Source organism: Falco biarmicus, chromosome 1 (genome assembly GCF_023638135.1).
Source record: "Falco biarmicus isolate bFalBia1 chromosome 1, bFalBia1.pri, whole genome shotgun sequence".
In the NCBI taxonomy this organism is placed as follows: domain Eukaryota; kingdom Metazoa; phylum Chordata; class Aves; order Falconiformes; family Falconidae; genus Falco; species Falco biarmicus.
The window spans coordinates 38552256-38570301 of record NC_079288.1 but is presented as its reverse complement, the minus strand read 5'-3'; the positions used below and the strand labels follow the sequence as shown (position 1 = coordinate 38570301).

Genomic DNA, 18046 nt, shown 5'->3' with positions numbered 1-18046 from the left:
TAACTTTAAGATCACATTTAAATTCTTAGGTCTGTGCTTCTAGTATGGGTTTGATGTATGAAGATAGAGCATTTGATTTTCTTAATTGAAACTGGTCACTGAAAACTGGTTGTTTGCCTTTTATTGTTGTTAAGGATTTTCCTTGGTATGCAGGCATTTTGCCTTTCCCCCCCCCCTTCTTTCTTTCTTTTCTTTCTTTTCTTTTTCTTTCTTTTCTTTCTTTTCTTTTCTTTTTCTTTCTTTTCTTTCTTTTTCTTTCTTTCTCTTTTCTCTCTTTCTCTCTTTTCTCTCTTTTCTCTCTTTTTCTCTCTTTTTCTCTCTTTCTCTCTTTTCTCTCTTTTCCTTCTCTCTTTTCTCTCTTTTCTCCTCTTTTTCTCTCTTTTCTCTCTTTTCTCTCTTTTCCTCTCTTTCTCTCTTTTCTCTCTTTTCTCTCTTTTCTCTCTTTTCTCTCTTTTCTCATCTTTTTCTCTTTCTCTCTTTTCTCTCTTCTCTCTTTTCTCTCTTTTCTCTCTTTTCTTTTTCTCTTCTTTTTCTTTTCTCTCTTTTCTTCTTTTTCTCTTTTCTTTTTTTCTTTTCTTTTCTTTCTCCAGAGCTTGCTAAAATGGCTGGTCTTGGGCTTTCTTCTGACTTTTAGTCCTGCTTTTTGAGAAAAATTTAATTTTTTGCTTGTTAAGGAAAGCTAGAACAGTAAGTGAAACTGTTCCTATCAGCAAAGAGAGCTGAACTTTGCTGATCTGCTCTAAAACTCATTTTTGATACTCAAACTATGCAACTGTGCAACTTGTTTTATCCTATATTCAAAACTCTCACCTGTTCGTTTGGTTTTTAATGTTCTTTTATTCCCATTATGCTGTTGGGTAGACTCAAGGACTTTTTCTCAAGCTCAAGAAGTTACAGAGGCTGAACTACCTGCTTCAAATCCTGCCATTCTGCTCATGACTAAATAGCGTTGTTGCTCAGCTGTGGGCCATCTTCTGCAATGGGTATTACTGCTGATACATGCTAAAGGAGCCCATTTCCTCTTCTATATATGTGAAGTCATTTCTCTGTAAGTACAGTTTATGTAGTTCTATCAGTCCAAAGACCATGAGTGAAGATGCCAGGGTCATTGATACATTGACATATAATGTTTGCCTGAAGCACCATCCCTAGAGGTACTTGGAGCAAGAACTTCAGATACTTACAGACAGAAGTGTTCACTTAATATGGTGTCTTCTGCAGCCTGGCAATATCATTTTGTGGGATTTTTCAAGGTAAAAAAGTATTACAGTAAAACTGCAGTTACCTATGAGTTTACTTGAAGTAATTTCTTTGATTTCAATCTAATCCTAGTTACAGCAGCTTGAAATCCAAGTATAGGCAAGGTCCAACTTGCCGAGTTGCATATCAAATGTAAATACAACGTCTGTCCTCAGGATTTACTGGGTATCCATTGCTTCTGAAGTCTTGGTGTTCACAGGTACCTTTCTAACGTGCCAGAGAAATAAATGGTACCTTACTGAAGCATATTGCTTTTGGGTTGTGGGGGTTTTTTTTGTTTGATTGTTTTTTTTGGGGGGGGGTGGTGTTAGTGTTTGGTTGTGTTTTTTTTAATCCCTGTGAATCTATAGGGACAGGAATGTCTGGTGCCTAAAGTAAACTTAAAGGTAAGGTCTGTGACCAAGCAGGGTGAGGGGGAGGCTTTACTTTTGTTTGTTTTCTTCCCTCCCACCCTGTCTGTAATTGGTTTTAAAAAGCAAATCCTTTTTGGCTGCTGAAAAGCCAAACTGTTAAGCCTTTCAGGCAAATAAAAAATATTTTTGTTCCAAAGCACGTGGAAAGAGAAATTATTTTGAATTAGTTATTGAGAATAATTTGTGGATAGTTGATGCACTTTCTGTGCTGTTATTGGACATTGTTTTTATACCTGAGATCTTTCACTGATCACCATTGTTAAGGTATATAGTACTGGGATTTGGCTGTGTTTAATGTAATTTCATTTTCTGGCACAAGGATTATATAGTCTATGTATAGTTAAGACCATTGAGAATGTATCTCTGAGGCAAGGACTAGTGTTCTACTAAGAACTGATTTAGTTGGGCACAGCTGTTACTAGTGGCTTCTGCCCACTGTCTGAAAAATGCTGTTCTTCAAAAGCTACTGATGTTTCATTCCACAACCAAAATACCGAATCAAGGAAGATACAGAGTATCTTCGTTATTTTTATCATGTACTATGGATTGTCTGTTGTTGTCTCTTGGATGTTTTTTTTTAAATTAGAATGAGATTTCCTCATGAATAATGAAATCAATGTCTTTTGCAGCCAAAATAAACACCATATGGTCAGGGAGAAAGGGACCAGGAAAAGATGAGGAAGGCATGGCAGCTGAAGCTCATTAGGAAACAAAATGGACTGAATGGAAACAGAGGGGCCAGGTGAGAATAGACTAAGTCTTACCATCCAGGGTGGGATCACACCTTTGTTACATTCAATACTCTGGTTTCAGCATTGGTGTTGATATTTCAACGGAGGTGAAAAATCTGTGGTGTACGTAGCTTGTGTGTACAGTGTTACAAATCAAGCATAGCTCATTTCTGTTCCTGCAAATGCTTGTCATATTTTTTTAAGGAAAAAGGTGGCAGGGTAAATGAGTTGAGATGCTCAGGAGAAAAAGCAGTGGACATAAGTTTTGTGATCTCTTAACCATCTAAATCTGGGATGAAGAAGCTTTGTTCTTGCAGTTGAAGACGATGGTAAGAACTTAAGTGTAGGTGTTGAGTGTTAATTGCCATCTTTCCCTTTCTTCTAGTTGATGACTAGGATTCCACTAATACTAAGCTTTGAAGCATGTGTCAGGATTTTGGGTGTAACCTCGGGGTACTGTACTACAGGCTTTATGAACCGAAGTTATGCCTTTGTGGGAACTTCCCTGTGGGACACTCAGCTGTTGTTGCAGGGCACACTGCAACAGGTAGTAGCATTGCAAAGGGTAACAGACCAGCATCTGAGGTTTGTTGGCTTCTGGAGGATGACTTCTCTTCACTTGAATGGCTCTTTCAGGTGAAAACTTGAAGACTCCAGGCAAGTATCACCAGAGATTTAAAGACACATCTCTCCTTGGATAGACATTTTTGTTCCTGCTATTGTTTTTCTAATGCATGTATGAGGATGACACCCTATCACTTGTTAGGAAACTCCAGAACCTTTGTTCCACCGTCTTCAAAGTTGTCTTAGAGCTCACTGACCTCTGTGCAACTTTATTCATGTGATGTGGGTATCTTGCTGCCTGTGGATTTATTTTGGCTGCAGCTGACCCTTAAAAGAAAGAGCTGGAGCCTAGAGACTGTATATGGAATGTGCATGTTTGATTGATTCCCCCTGCCCCTCCATGCTAATCCCACAAGCTGTACCAAGCACATGAGCTGTTTGCCGTGTTTTTAGATGCAGAGGCTCCAGCGCAGGCTGGGATAGCTACCTTGCAATGCTCTGATGCAACAGCACAGTAATGATGGATGTTAAGGGGCTTTTCTGTATATTATCTCAAAAATATTTTCTGTCCTATGGATGGATTTATCCCTAATAAAATGTCATGTATGAATAAGAACAAGGCAAATGGCAGGTCTGGCTGGAGTGCAGTCTCAAGGCTGTGAGCGCATCTCTATAGAGCTGTGTGCCCAAAGTTCATCCCTTGTCATTGGGGAGCTACACTGTCTGCTCTGGTAGCGCTAGAGGGGGCCCTAGGACAGAGAAGAAAAAGGGAAGTTAAAAAAAAAAAAAAAGGGAAAAACCCCAACCCCCACCTAACACCAAACCCTAAAATGGATGACCAGGATCTCTCTTTAAACTTCTGAAAGACTAAATTACATTGCTGAGTTTGACCTCACTTAATTCTAAGGGCCTTCTGCTGCTGCGCCATAGTCCTTTTCATAATATATAGTCTTACTCAAAGCAGAGGGAATGAGAATCCTCATAGTCTATTTAAAGGATTCTATCTCATGTTCGTGGCCATAAGGGGGAAAAAAAAACGCAACCTCACTTTGTTACCATTAATATTGCAACTTAGCAGGAAAACAAATCCACTATATTTGTGTGAAAAGCAAGTAATTTGTTTGCCCCATAACTGTGCCTTTTTTTTGGTTGTTTTTTTAATTTTTGTTTAGTTCCCCTATAAAAAGCCTACTGGGTGTTTTCCATTTTCTTAATGCACAGCATATTATAAGGAGGGAGAGAAAGATTATCTTTTGACAGTTAATCTTGTGTAAAAGGGCTCAAATAGTACTTTCAGCTTTGTCATTTTAAATGCTGATTAATTCAATCCTAGTTCATTGCAGTGGCATGGGGACCTGTGTGACTGTGCCCAAAAGTATGTGACAAACATGCAACTAATGGATCTGTAAAGTGTTTTGAGATGGTTTTGTTAAAGCAAAATTCTAATTAAGGACAAAAATGTGTGTGAAAATGATGGAATAAATATGTAGCTTTCAAGCTTGGGAAAAATCTTGTATAACAGTCTTTCACTTAAAGTAGCCAGGAGGTAATATCAAGTACTGTCCTCAACTTACAGAAATGTGCATGAAATGGGATAGTGAAATGGAGCTGAGGCCATGAACTGACTACAGAATCAGAAAAACAAAGTCACTTCTACCAAGGGGAAAAGCAAAATCACCCTTCTGCCTGCATTTAAGATTTACCTCTGCAATGAAATGATTGTGTATGTAGCTTGGTACAAAAGCATTCTATTATATAATCACAGTGGGAGGAACCTTCACAATGTCAAAAGTATGTTGTCTTATTGAAGGAAACAGCCTATCTAAACCCAAGTCAACGTATATGGTAAAAAGTAGGTTTTGCCCTCAGGTTGGACATGGATATATCCCCCTCTCAATTTTTATTTCTTAGCCTATTTTTTTCTCTGCCTTCTCTTGCAGAGATCCTGCGAACAACAGTGAATTCCAGTAAAATGGAATATGAACAAAGCTGATATATGGTATAAGCATACGAGAACCACATTGGAATGGTATTAAATTTAATTTTAGTTAGAGTGATATTATTCTGTACAAGTGAAAAGCCAAGTAGCAAGCCAAAGGTATTTTAGACAAAATGCTTCCTCTGTTACTGCTTAATTGTTACGTGTAACTGCAGTTAGCTTAAGAACCGGTCTACATATTCATATTCTTTGCTTTTTACTTCTCTGAGGTGTTTAACAGATACAGAGGGCTTTTCACAAGAAATACCACGTAACTGAGTTTTATTTGCAAATATACATTAAATGAACTAATATCTAATATAGCACTGAACACATACTGTTCAGAAATAAATAGTAAAGGATGTTGTATGAGCAGAAAAGCTTCATACTTCAGAAGTGTTCTTTGATTTCTTGAAATGTAAGTCACACCAGAGATTTAATTCCTTAAGTTACACACTAAAATGTATGAAGAATCACACTTTCTCTTCTAAATGCATGTATATATAAAGTGTAACTTCTTCAGTAAGATTGCAATGATCATTTTCATTTCCCCTTAAGAGACGGCACTAGATGTATTCTCAAAGAATAGCTTAACTTGTTAATTGAGCCGACATAGAAAACCACTGTGCTATATGAATGTCAGAAAGCAGTATTTTGAATATGGAAATTTGTCACTTAGAAATGTCTAGACTGTATATTAGATTTCCATTAAGTTAGAGTGGGTTAGAAAGAAAAAAAAAAAGGTTTAGAAATCCATAGTGGAAGTTACTGAGCTTACAACATCAATTTGCAATGCTGTGGCCTCAAGTAATCGGTGTAAGTTCAAACAAATAACAGTGCTGCTATGACTTTCCCAACAGACAGCACTGCTGGAAATGCTTCCTATACTTAGTAAGTAAATGGGCTTTCCTGGGAGCAAAACAGAGAGTCTGACAGGTTGTCTCGCAGAAAGTAGCAGTGGTACAGGATGATTTTTAAGTTTGGCTTTCTTGAATGTAATAACAACCCAGGACTGCACATCGTAAAGTATTGCTGCAAAAAGTAGTGCAGGAGTTTCTTGCTGATAACCTGGGTCCGTTGATCGCCTTGCTTTGCTGGCATAAAGAAGCCTTTGAATTCTGCCAGCAGAGTTAGAACTAGCCATTAGCATCTAGGCAGTGCTGTCAGTTCACATTTTAACTATGAGATTGCCTCTAAAATCATCTTCCAATGAACTGAGCAAAGAATCTCCTACAACAGCAAGTTTTACCAGGCCTGTACTTTGGAGGTTGTTGGTGTATCAGGTTTTCTCAGCCTAAAATGAAAAACGAGAAAGCAGTGCAGGATTGCTAGAAAGCCTGCAGCCTTAGAGTCATCTTAATCCCTCAGTATCTTCCACTGCTTCCCCCTCGGCCACAAGTATGTCCCTGTTCAGCTGGGATGGCAGGTGCTCAGCCTCTTCTGAGCGCTGCAACCCTCCCTTTGCAGGAGCAGAACAACTCCCTAGGCTGAGCTCCTCTGGCATGTGTATTGGCAGCTGCTAAGGGACAGACACAAGGTCCTTTAACAACTGCACATAATTTAGATGACTGCTCTGGAGATGGTACCATCTAAATTAATGAGTTCACTTTTAGACAATTGATAATTCAATTAAAATGTAAGGGAGAGTAAATAGTATGTGCTTATATGCACTCCTGCTGCATTTGCTTTTTTGATAAGATTAATTTCTTGCAATTTCAGCGAAACTCAGAAATGTTTCATTACCATTATAATGCCTGGTTTGTGTGTATGTTCACATTTCAGTAATGACAACTCAGATACAAAGACAGCACAGTGTAGCAACTGTTGTGTTATCTGGTACTACGAAGACCAATGGAAAAGTAGCTGTAAAGAATATGAAAATATGGTAACGTTATTTCCAAGTGCAGAGAGTCTGCTGGGGAAGAGGGAGAGAGGAGGAGGACAGTGTTTCTTCTCAATTATGTGCCTGATTCAACAAGGTACCTAAATGCCAATGACTGTTGTTGATTTCAATGAAGACAGCAAAGGGCATCGGCAGCTTGTATTTCACTCTAGGCTTACTTTGTGTACGAATTCTTCAGTGACCTGAAGTATTTCTACAACTGAAATTTCCATTGAAAACAGGTGCTTTAAAATAAACTTAACTTCCTTAATACGTGCAAACTCAAAAGTTCACAGTTAACCACTGAAAAGTGCAAAAGGCCAAAGAAAGGTGGAATTATGTCTGCTGGTAAAAGCTTCAGCCCAAATGAAAATTGTGGGAAACCGAGTGGCTATAAAGAATAGGCTTGGGTATGGTAGGTTATGCAAATAAAATGACAATGTAATGTGAGGTTTTGATAACAAATCAGTCAGAGTAAACAGAAACAAACTAGTTTTAAAATTGTACTGTGTTAACTTGAAAGCAGTACTAAGGAGATCAAAATTCCCCAATTAATTCTCCCTGAAATTGTAGTTGCTATGACATACAGATGGACTTCGAAGAGCAGCTGGCACTATCTGCGTGCGTTTCAGGAAAGGAAATCATAAAATGAGTTCTATTTAGCGATACCTGTCTTTGTGTGATCCCTGGGGCAGGGTGTTTATTAGAAATATCACTTGCTTTAACAGCTTTTCTCCCCCATTCTCAGTGGTTGATACTATCCCAGCAAGGAAACCCTGGTGGCTTTCAGAACAGTAGCAGCAGAACTGGTGATATTTACTGAATGTGATGACTAGAAGCTGGCTCATTCTTGGTGGTTCTGTATCTGGGCTTTGACAATGTTCACTTTCTGCAGCTATTTTGTAATAACACCATTGATTTGTTGGTTAAATCATAAGGCTCAAAAGAACTGAATTTCCCACTAGCAGGTGAGTTTTTCAATTAAGCATTTCTCTTCCATTTTCGATTTCCATAAAATGGAAACTACTTGTCCAAAAAACCCACCCCAAAATGGCCACTGAATTTGAAGCTAGGACATTTTTATATATCTTAAATTGTTTATAATTTTATCTTCTAATAGATTTTAGTTAAAACTATGGCTTTTTTAAATTTTGAGTGAATTAATATCTGCTAGGAACCGTTCCCATAGTTGAGTTAAGCAAGAGCAACACAGAAAGTCACCTGCGTTTTTGTCATGGTGAATAACACTGCTTCCCATGAACAGAATTCTGAAGACTAACAAGTGTCTGCTCATGTAAGTGCAGAACACATCTAGTTTTTTGGAGAGTCCTTAGCTCTGATTGCTGAGGAAATGGGATAATTCCATGCAGCAAAACTAAGTCTTTTTTTTCTAGTCAAGGCTTACTTGGATTTTTCAGGTTTTTCCCATTCCCCAGCTGAAGTTTCCTGTGTCTTGTAACCATTTAACAATATGTTACTAACCATCCATTATGTCCTGCTTTATTCTCTTTCAGATGAAAGAGCCATGTAAAAAAAGAATTCGCCAACCCCTGTGACTGAATTTGAGCGATAATGTCAATAGAATTAACACATTGCCATTGTTGAATGGTCTCCTGTGGCTATATAAACATCAAGGTAACACATTTCCAAAGCCAAAGATGTTACTGCTGTGATACTGTTGTTTTGAGAGTATTTCCTTGCTGATGTAGATTTAGTATTTTGCCTGGTGGATGGTGATGTTTGCGCGGGGGGAGAAGGTTGGCTTTGCTGCTTTTATTTTTGCTGAATTCTGGTTTATTTGCTGAAGAAAAACTTGTTACATTGAGGTTTATTTAAGATGACCTCTTACTGGCAGATACATTTAAATGACAGCTCTCTTAAGGGCCTAATTCCATTTCTGAAGAAGCCCTGGAAAAGCTAGGGCAGGACTGCCTTCAGGAAAGCCAGTGTTCTTCAGCCAAGAGAGAGTTTGCTTGAGAATAATAGTCTCCTGTGCTAGCTTCAGCCATTAGCATAACTTTCACCTCTGTAAACAGAAATAGATGGAGGCTTAAATACCTTTAGTACTGTCTGAGTAGATGGAGGCTTAAATACCTTTAGTACTGTCTGAGTAAAATGTTAGTGAGATGCAAGTTTCCATTTTACTTTGAGGATGGAAAACAAACCTTGAGGCCAGACGGGTCAGAAAACTTTTTAACTGTGATAATCTGCCTATAGGCTCATTGTCACTGTTTCATCTAATGCAGGAGAGAAATGACTAATGTGGATGTTGCGCAGAAACTGTTTGTAATCCCTTGTATCACAAAACCATTGACAATGGCTGCACTGCAGGAGCCGGAGCTGGTCAGTTAGGGCATACAAGTAGCAGTAATGATTTCTTTATTATGACTTTCCTGATCCTGGTTGCAAATGGGAAAAGAACCTGTATTTCTCAAGTATATTTTCATTTGTCTTCAGGCAAGAAAAAATTCAGGCAGTAAATGCTAAACCAGAACCTGACATGTTCCCGTCCTAAATACTCTTCCGTATGTGAGTTTTTCTTCTCTGCAGTCCCCTTGAAACAATGAGTCAATGGGTTTGCTGCATTTCTACGCAAGCCAGATAGCAAAAGGTGGGAAGTCATTCTCAAGGTTGACCTCACCGGGCGAAGGCAGACATATCCCTCTCTAGAGTCCATGAGACATACCCACTGCCCTGCCAGAGCTAAATCAGTTCTGGAAAAAAAGACTTCAGTTTGCAAAGCTGAGTCTGGCACCTTCGTGCACATTAGGGCTGAAACAAAAGGGAGGGAGGTATTGTCCATCCCAGTTGTTTGTGGCAAGAACAGCCCTGGGTTGGATTCCTCAAAGAAGACTTTTCAGCATGGGGGAAAGTTCTGTTTCTGGACTGCTCTTGGGTAACAAGGGGTAAAAAAGAAAGCTGTGATGGAAGGAGGAAGGAGCTGCCCATGGCAGGAGTTTGTCAGGACACGGAGAATGACTTGGTGAATCATGAACACTGTGCATGAGTTAAACTAAGTAGGCATGGTTTGTGTAAACTGAAGTCCTTTCTCCTCCCTTGAGGGCTGTTTGGAGCTTTTTGAAAGCAGAGAGGAGAGCAGCTAGTTAACTTTGTGCTTCAGAATTGAAGAGAAACTGCTGCTTTCATCCATGGATCAATCTTCTGTCAGCCCTAACACAATGGCTCACTGCTTTAGTGTATCTCCACTGTCATCCAAAGGCACTTCTTGGGAAATGAAACCCAGTGGCTCAATAACTTGTCACCTTTCCCATCACTCTGGCCTTGGCCTGGGAGTGCTACCAGGCTCAGCAACATTTAAATTGCAGTCACACCTCCCTTAGGAGTCAGTAGCTGGTCTTTTGTGAATTATGATGTGTGGAAATACAGGATTTTATTTTTGTAAATCCTCAGCTAGGTACAGAAGCTGATGGCAGGACCACTGAGCCCAGCAAGAGCATACCAATGGCAGAAGTATGCACAGTCTATTAATTTTTTTCCCCACTGTGTAGTAAATTAGTTGTATATATACTATGAGACCTAAACTTCTAGCAGAAAATCTTGTGGCGAAAATTCAGCCTGATTGTTGTACTTTATTTCCTGTTAATTGACACTGGGTCTCCATCTCAAGATTCTGAACAAAAAGCAGGCCTAACCACTGCTCAGGGTTGTTATTGAGGTTCAAACTTGAGTGTGAAAGATTTTTTTCTTTTTGCATTTCACTTGGTTTGCACTCTTACTCCTTCCCTCCAGCTCTGGAGCCTTCTTAAAAAGCTTGGGCAGATTTGAAATGTATCAGTGTACGGTGTGAACAAATTATCTCGCAGGAAAGGCAGAGGTACTGTCCCAAGAGACAAATGAAGATGAAGGGAATGGGCAGAGAGGAAGACTGTGTTGTGTTAGCTGTCCAGTATGTTCTGTTGGCAGTTGTACTTTTTCTGTACTTCTCAGTGGAGCACTAGGTAAGTTCTAGTATCGTTCCTGAAGTGATAACACTCAGTTCTGCTCTCTCCTGTTGTGCAGATATATGCTTCCACCTTGCAACTGCTGGCTTCAGGCCTGGACCCTCACTCTGTCTCCCTGATGCTGATGAACATCATACCTTTGGACAATGGCCACTGCAAGTGAGAAGCTGTTGAGAAGGCTGATCCCCCTTTCCCCAGATGCTTCACCCAGTTTCTTCAGCTCTCAGGAGTCACTGGAAGAAAGAAACAGTCTCCTTCCAGAGAATTAAGATCACCAGTAAAGCTCTGAAGCGATGTGATCATGTAAGAAAAGCCTGGACATTTCCTTCTGCTTGAATCTGTGTTGGATGTGTAGTGCTGTAATCCACAGTCAATAAACCAGCCCTGGTTATGTGCCGCCGGGAAGCGGTCTGTCTGTGTGCCAGTGGAACATACATTCTTCTGTCTGTGTGCCAGTGGAACATACATTCTTCTTTGTGGTCCCAGAAGTCATTTAGTATTCATTCAGAAAATCACAGGAATAAGAGATGAGCAGGTATCTCAGAGCCTTCTTTGCAGCTCATGCAAAGGCAAGATTGTTCTCTGCAATACCACTGGATTGTGCAAAACTCATTTAAAAGTCTAAAACAGTAAGGATTTTGCCTGCTATTCTTTGAACAGGCTGCCCTTGCACAGCCAGTATTTTTTTTCCTGGATGCTCAAATCGCTTCTCTCTCATTTTCATCCCTACTAAAGAAGATAATTATACCCCTTTGTAGCACATTAATTTCTCTGTCACCTGTATGTTTACACGCTGCAGACATGTTCATTTCTTCTTTGCGCACAGAGCCATCAGTGAAGCTTTACTTACCGACTTTTAAATCTTTTCTGATGTTCAGTTCATCCAGTCTCCCTCAAGTTTTCCAGTAGCTTTGATAATGAGGTGATAAGAATTACATGTATTTTTACCAGTTTATTTTACAGTAGACTAACAGAAAGTAGCCCTGCCACTTCGCTGCTCAGCTCTATACTTTTTTCACATATGCATCCTGTGGTTATATTTAGCTGCTTTTGTTTCCTTGTTGGAAACAAAAGCATCACACTTACTGCAAAAAAATGTATGAACTCTATATTGTAGCCTCCTTAATATTACTGTATCTTTTACAGGTGGATATGGCTGAACATCACTGAAAAGAAGTTTAAGTGATACAAAGCAACTCTTAAGAGAAAATCTGAAGGCTAGGACGAGGAACTACAGAAGTCAGCAGTTAAACTCCTTGACAATATGATGCAAAGGGAGGAGAAGCAGTAGTTCCATCCTGGAGAGGAAACACAAGGCAAAGAGGTCAGAAAGACATAATGGGGGACCATGAATGGGCTTAGATTTCAAATTTTTGCCTCAGGTTTTTGATAAGCTAAACCAGTTCTCCCAGGCTGCTGTCATAAATTCTCCACTGAATCTGGTAGGCTCCCTCTGGTCCATGAACAGTTATTTGAAAATGAAGTAGAATACTACCAACTTACCTAAAACTATAGCTGACTGCAGGATGCAAGCAGGTTTGATACCCTTGTTCAGTCCTTCCCATTGCTTTTGTTGTCTTTGGCTCTAGCTCATTTTGTATTTGGTGCACAAATACCTGCCCAGATTCCATGTGGTGCTAAACAGCACAGATGCCTGCATCTTACCCTGGAGCACTATAGCTGCCTTTTGCATTCCTAGAAATTATTTTTATGGCCGTGAAACCTATCACAAATCCAATGTGACCTTTTTCATCTCTGTTTTTTCACTCCATCCATCTTTGACTTTGCATGCAACAAGGGAACATCTCTCAAGGTAAAATGTGCATAAAGAGGGAGCAAGAGGTGGGCAGGAATTTGGACTCTTGACACTGTTAAGTTAGAGTATATATAATTTAAAGTTAATTGATTTAATTTATATTATCTATACTATTAGTATAATTGATCATTTTTCCTACTTTAAACATAATAAACTGTAGAATTCTGGAATGAAATTTTGCCACAGCTTTTTCCAGTAGAAGCCTTTGAAACCTCAGGCAATTGTAGTGGGGTATTCCCCAGAGTAAGTGCAGGAGTGTTCTCAACATTTCTTCTTCTGAGATTGCTTCAGGTTAGCTCTTGATCACCCAGAATTCATGTGGCAGGAACATAGTGGAGAGGCAGGAAAATTAAACACTGAATTGTCCTGTCATGACTAGTCTTTAACAAGTACATGTGAAACTTATCTAAAAACTTGCTGAATTTTGCTGCCTGTTTTTCCCTCCTAATAGTTATTTTAACCCAGTTTCCTGGTTTCAGTACAACTTGGCAGAAGTGTAGAAGTCACACAGATGAGTGAGGTCCTATGGGTTTCTTGAAAATGCTGTCTGAAGGAATGGCTGCAATGTGAGTCAATGTAATAGTAGACAACAGAGAATCCAAGCAGGAAAGCTCCTTTCTAAATGCCTCAGTCATGCAAAAAGCATCACTGGAAGGTCAGGATGGGCCATGAGGCGCTTGCTGGAGTAGATGCACGAGTGTGAGCATTTCTTGCACCCTGTAAGAGTAGGGCTGGGCTGGTTTTTTCTTTGTATTAAGAGGAAGAAACTGAGCAGCGCCAAGCAGTGAAGCAAGCTAGCAGCGAGGAGAAGTGTTGTGAGTCCTTGGCAGTGAGTCCAACCCTGCACTGCAGGCAGACTGAACTCTCACCAAACCTGACCCCAACAGTAGCTACCTGCAGCAGCTTAAACCAGTAACTGCAGTATTAGGGGGTGGCAAAACCAGTGACCTCATTATTGATAACCGTCTAATCTGTGCTCACAAGGGGTGCTTGCTCTCAAATATGACTGATTTGCTCCTGCACACTTCCCAGCACTCCTCTTGGCAGAATTTCAGTATTGTTGTGGAATTTACATTAATTGTTTGTATCTACATTTGGTTGACAGGCATAGATTAGGCTGTGAAGTGCCAGTCATTTAAAACCAATTTTGCCATCACAAAAGCAAAGATTGTGTATTTAAGAATGGTACCTATTTTGTGTGTGTTAGTTAGGTTAGAGAGAAGAAATCTCAGTCATTTATGTCGAAGTAGATGAAATCCAGGGTTTTCAGTGTAACACGGTCATTGCACACTTCTGTTGCCATCAGTCCAAGTGGAACTTGTCTGTATTAACTGTTCAGAGATCTCAGAGCCATGCCATTCTCAAGGAATTGCAACCATGTATTTTTATCATTCAAGTGCCTGGTGTGCTTAACAACTTAGAAGCATTTGTCTGCTATAGTAGGGCTAATTTTTAATTTATTTTTCTAAATACATCTATCCAAAATGATGCTAGGCTTTTATATTCACAGCAGGGAGCATTGTGAGGTTTAAATATCCCTTTAATCACTAAGGATGTAATAAAAACCAGAAGAGTTCTTTGAGCTGCAGAGTGTTACCCAGGGAAAAATCTACTCTGGAGCTTAAAAATGTGAGCTGAAGAGACAAACTGGGCAATAAAATCCGCGACTACGGACCAAACCGGCTAAAAGTTGGTCTGTAGCTGCCCATCAGGAGCTGAGACCTGGAGGGGGGAAAAGGCCATTCAGCACCTCTAGAGCCATAAGAGCCAGGCCATAAACATTTCACAATCTGCTGGGTAGGGGGAGGGAGCTGTGGGTCTGTGATCCTGCCTGGGGTTTGTACCCTGGCCCATGACTGCAACAAAGAATGAGTATGAGCAATCTGCCTATATGAGAGAAGAATGGAGGAAGAAATCTAGACAGGTTAGGGATCGCAGGAAAAAATGGTAGCTGTGGTTGATTATGTCAATTCACTTATGTTTATGATGATGTCATCCCACTGCTGATTTGAGGAATCCATTAAATCTGACAGGTGCTTTTTTCTATTATCAGTGATGGTGAAGGATTCTTACCTGAATATTATTACTGTGGACCCCAATATCATTTTGCTACAAAGTGAACAAGTTGGGTGAGAAATAGTACAGCTCAGAGTTTATCTAAGGACTTTCTGCTTAAAAATAATACATATTTCTTTGTTACTGACTCCAAACTTTCCTGCAGATTACATATGTCTCATCATAATGTTCTATATCAGCTTTCAAAAACTGTCTTGCAAGATGGACTGCATGAATCTGTCTTGACATTCAGTTTAATTTTATGGGAGATCCTATAAACAGCTCAGCTGAGACACTACAGGTTAGTTAGACATCCTGTGGGTTCAATTCCTTTCTTCCTGTGAGATGTGTGTGCAGTTGTATGTATCCTATGGCTACATGAATTTTTTTAGTTCTTTTTTAAATAAATGATAAGTAATACTGGTAATGATCTTCCTTGAAAAGTTCTTTACAGTCAGTAGTGATGTTGGAGGAACTAAGCTCTGCTCAGTTTTGTAGAGCTCTCAACGGTTTTTATTTATAAATTCCAAGACCTTTAAATCTCAAAAACTTTCATGTGCTCTTTGAAGATACTTCCTTTGATTGGGAATTATACTGTTTATTGATTTCCTGGTTTGATTAGAATCTTACTGTGATGAACAGTATATGGGAACTTCCTTATGGAACTGGTAGAAAAAATCAGTCTTGGCAAAACAAAGTAACTTACAAACTGACTGGCATGATTGAAGTATGGGTTTTTACCTATTGATTTCATGGCTTTACCAATGCTTGTGCACCAACAAAAATAATCTTTTGCAGAAACCGAAGTAGCATCACAGTGTATCTGCAATCTGAAGTCCAAAAAGTTTAGATGAAAGCTTTAGTGTTTGAGCTGCTGCTTTTTCCTGAAAACATCACCTTCTTTATCTGAAATTGCTGAAGCATTGACAGCTGGGTTTCTGTTTAGCAAAATATATTCTGTTCAGGATTTTTTTCTGGTCTCAATTAATGGTTAAGTAAACCGCCAGCAATTTTTGAGCTCTGCATGAAGCTTCTCTTTGCATATGAGTGTGTGCACATGTATATAAATATAAAAGTATTTATGGATGTTAAGCAAGAGCTATTTGCTGCCAGTTTTCTAAGGCTGATCCTTTCTGGCTCGTGATGGAGTTCGGTAGGTTCTGGCAGGGTTGCTGTGTCCCCAGGGGTGGGGAGGAAGAGAGCCTTCCCCCATGCAGGAGAGGCAAGGCACTTGCACCATGCAGCTTGGTGGCCCTTCTGTGTGCTGTCTTGCAAAGCCCTTGCTACTGTAAAGTCCTTTCAGTATGTATTTTTTGTGGATTTGAGTGGGACAGAGTGTTGAGCTGTGTCTGGAAAGCACAATGGGTTTACAGGAAAACAGTGCACCTAACATCAGGAGTCTGTGAAAACTTGAAAGAGCTCTAGACAGAAATATTTTGCATTTGACTCTGGACTGTAGCCTTTGAGGTCAAACTCAGCCTTCAGTGTTAAGTGGCTGCTAAGTATTTCCTTTCTTGTCTCAATGCTAACTAACTGCTAGGAGAAGGGTGCATATTCCTGGAGGGCTGTGGAGGGCGGATATGATAAATGGAAGACAGAAAAGCATCCTCTTTTTCTTTAGTTCAGGAGCACAGCTTTGTGGCCAGATACCTCAATCCACAAACCTGCAAGAGGAAAAACCTTGCGTAAAACTTAAAATGTACAGCTTTTCATTTACGTGAGCCACTTGCACGTTCCCTTCCAAAACAGATCCCGTCACTGCTGAAATACAGCCTCCTTCAGGCAGGCGGGTGCAGGCAGTCCCTGCAGCACAGTGCGCCTCCTCCAGGGATCCTGTTGTGAATTAGCATTGAGCTGTTACCACCAACAGGCCCGCTCCAGCCAACTGTTTTGTTTTTGCCAGATGTGATTTTTGCTTTTGGAGAGCACAGGGAAGATTTGGGGGGTGTTACAATTTGGGGCTCAGCATGGGCTTTTCAGCCCTACAGAAGTCTGCCTTCTGCTGAGCCCCTTGCTGGGTCCCAGGGTAGGAACATCTGCATGGCATTGCATGGGTGACGGCACCAGATGACTTTTCCCAGGAAAAGGAAATCAAACCCAATCGTGGGACGGGGGGGGGGGGGGGGGGGGGAGGTGCCATTTCCCACCATCAGAAGAAAATGCTGTGTAAGTGAGCTGCCATCAGGACCTGGGTAGGAACTGTTCTTATGCTATCACACGATAGGAAATTATATGTGTCAATTCTTCAGAGGATCTCAGGATACTTTGTAGGCTTTTTCATTCCTGTAGCCACCCATAAAGACTTGCTTACAAAGCTCCCAGACCCAGGCTGTGCCCCTGCTGCGGAGCTGAGCCGCTCTGCCCTGCCCGACCCTCTCCGCTCGCTCGGTCAGCCCCCTCCGCTCCGTGCTCTCTGGGGAGCTGGACTTGTGTTTCCTTTTTGTCCTGTATGAGATGTCATAACAAGAACAAGGAGTCACATGCTTTGAGGCTGGCACCAGCGATAGTTTCATTAGGCTTTTTCTCTGGAAAAACACACCTTTTCTCCGTGGCCCTGCTTTCTCTGCAGCGAGCTGAGCCTGTATGGAAGAGGCCAGTATGTGGATTCTGAAGTTGACCAGGGAGTCTGAGGCCACTTCATGTTATCAATTAAGTATGAAAATAAGTAGCTATCAGCGTAGGGCTATCTATGAATTTTATTTTGGGGCCTGTTAATGGCATGCTGTGTTTCCACCTTTTCAGTATTCCTCCTGTGCAGATGGCAGAGTATCCTTCATCAAGAGCTGCCAAGATGCCATGGGACTGTGGCCTAAGTGTGCCAGGTGGGAATCTGCTAAATGATTCATGTTTAAATGGCAGTAAGGCTATTGGCATATTTCAAATCTTAAATGCAGTTTGCACTTCTCCACATTATTTTTTTCTCGCTTGTGCAAACTCAGGCAGACAACACTGCTTCATTTAAGCCTGATTTTATTAAAGCTGATATGATAACACTTCTCACAACCGTGTGCACAGAGGGGAAGCCTGCAGGGGTTGGATTACTGGCTACTGCGCCTGAGTGTTGATACACATGATATCCAAGACTGGTTCTTTTAAAAGATTATTCTGTTGCATTTCAGCAGTCTCCCAGACAGTAACTTTACGTCTCACACTTGAGCTTGCTGTCAGGGAAGTTCTGTCTGGACAGAGGTGGTGGTGCATCCTGCGCAGCCGCTTGCAGACTCACATCCTGCTAGCTGAAGCCTCCTGCTAGCTGATACATTATCAGTTCTCCTGCAGTCTGAGAGCCCCAGACATCAGCCAGAGATGGCAAGATGATCACCCTGTCTTGGAGAGCTCTCAGCTCAGAAGGCAGGAATGGGGAAGAGTCTGTGCGCAGACCAGT

At 40.7% G+C, this 18046-nt stretch overlaps 1 protein-coding gene across 2 annotated transcripts in view; it reads left to right on the top strand.

Moving 5' to 3' along the window:
• The first annotated feature begins 1728 nt into the window (after positions 1-1728).
• Positions 1729-18046, top strand: part of LOC130146720 (T-box-containing protein TBX6L) — a 33040-nt gene continuing 16722 nt past the window's right edge. The window contains exons 1-5 of one of the 2 annotated variants that reach the window (XM_056333182.1): positions 1729-7796; positions 8343-8463; positions 9075-9189; positions 10849-11093; positions 11937-12114. The gene's annotated coding sequence lies outside the window, so the exon portion shown is untranslated. Of the gene's footprint in view, positions 8464-9074; positions 9190-10848; positions 11094-11936; positions 12115-18046 lie in introns of both variants that reach the window. The other variant, XM_056333176.1, reaches the window with a different exon arrangement.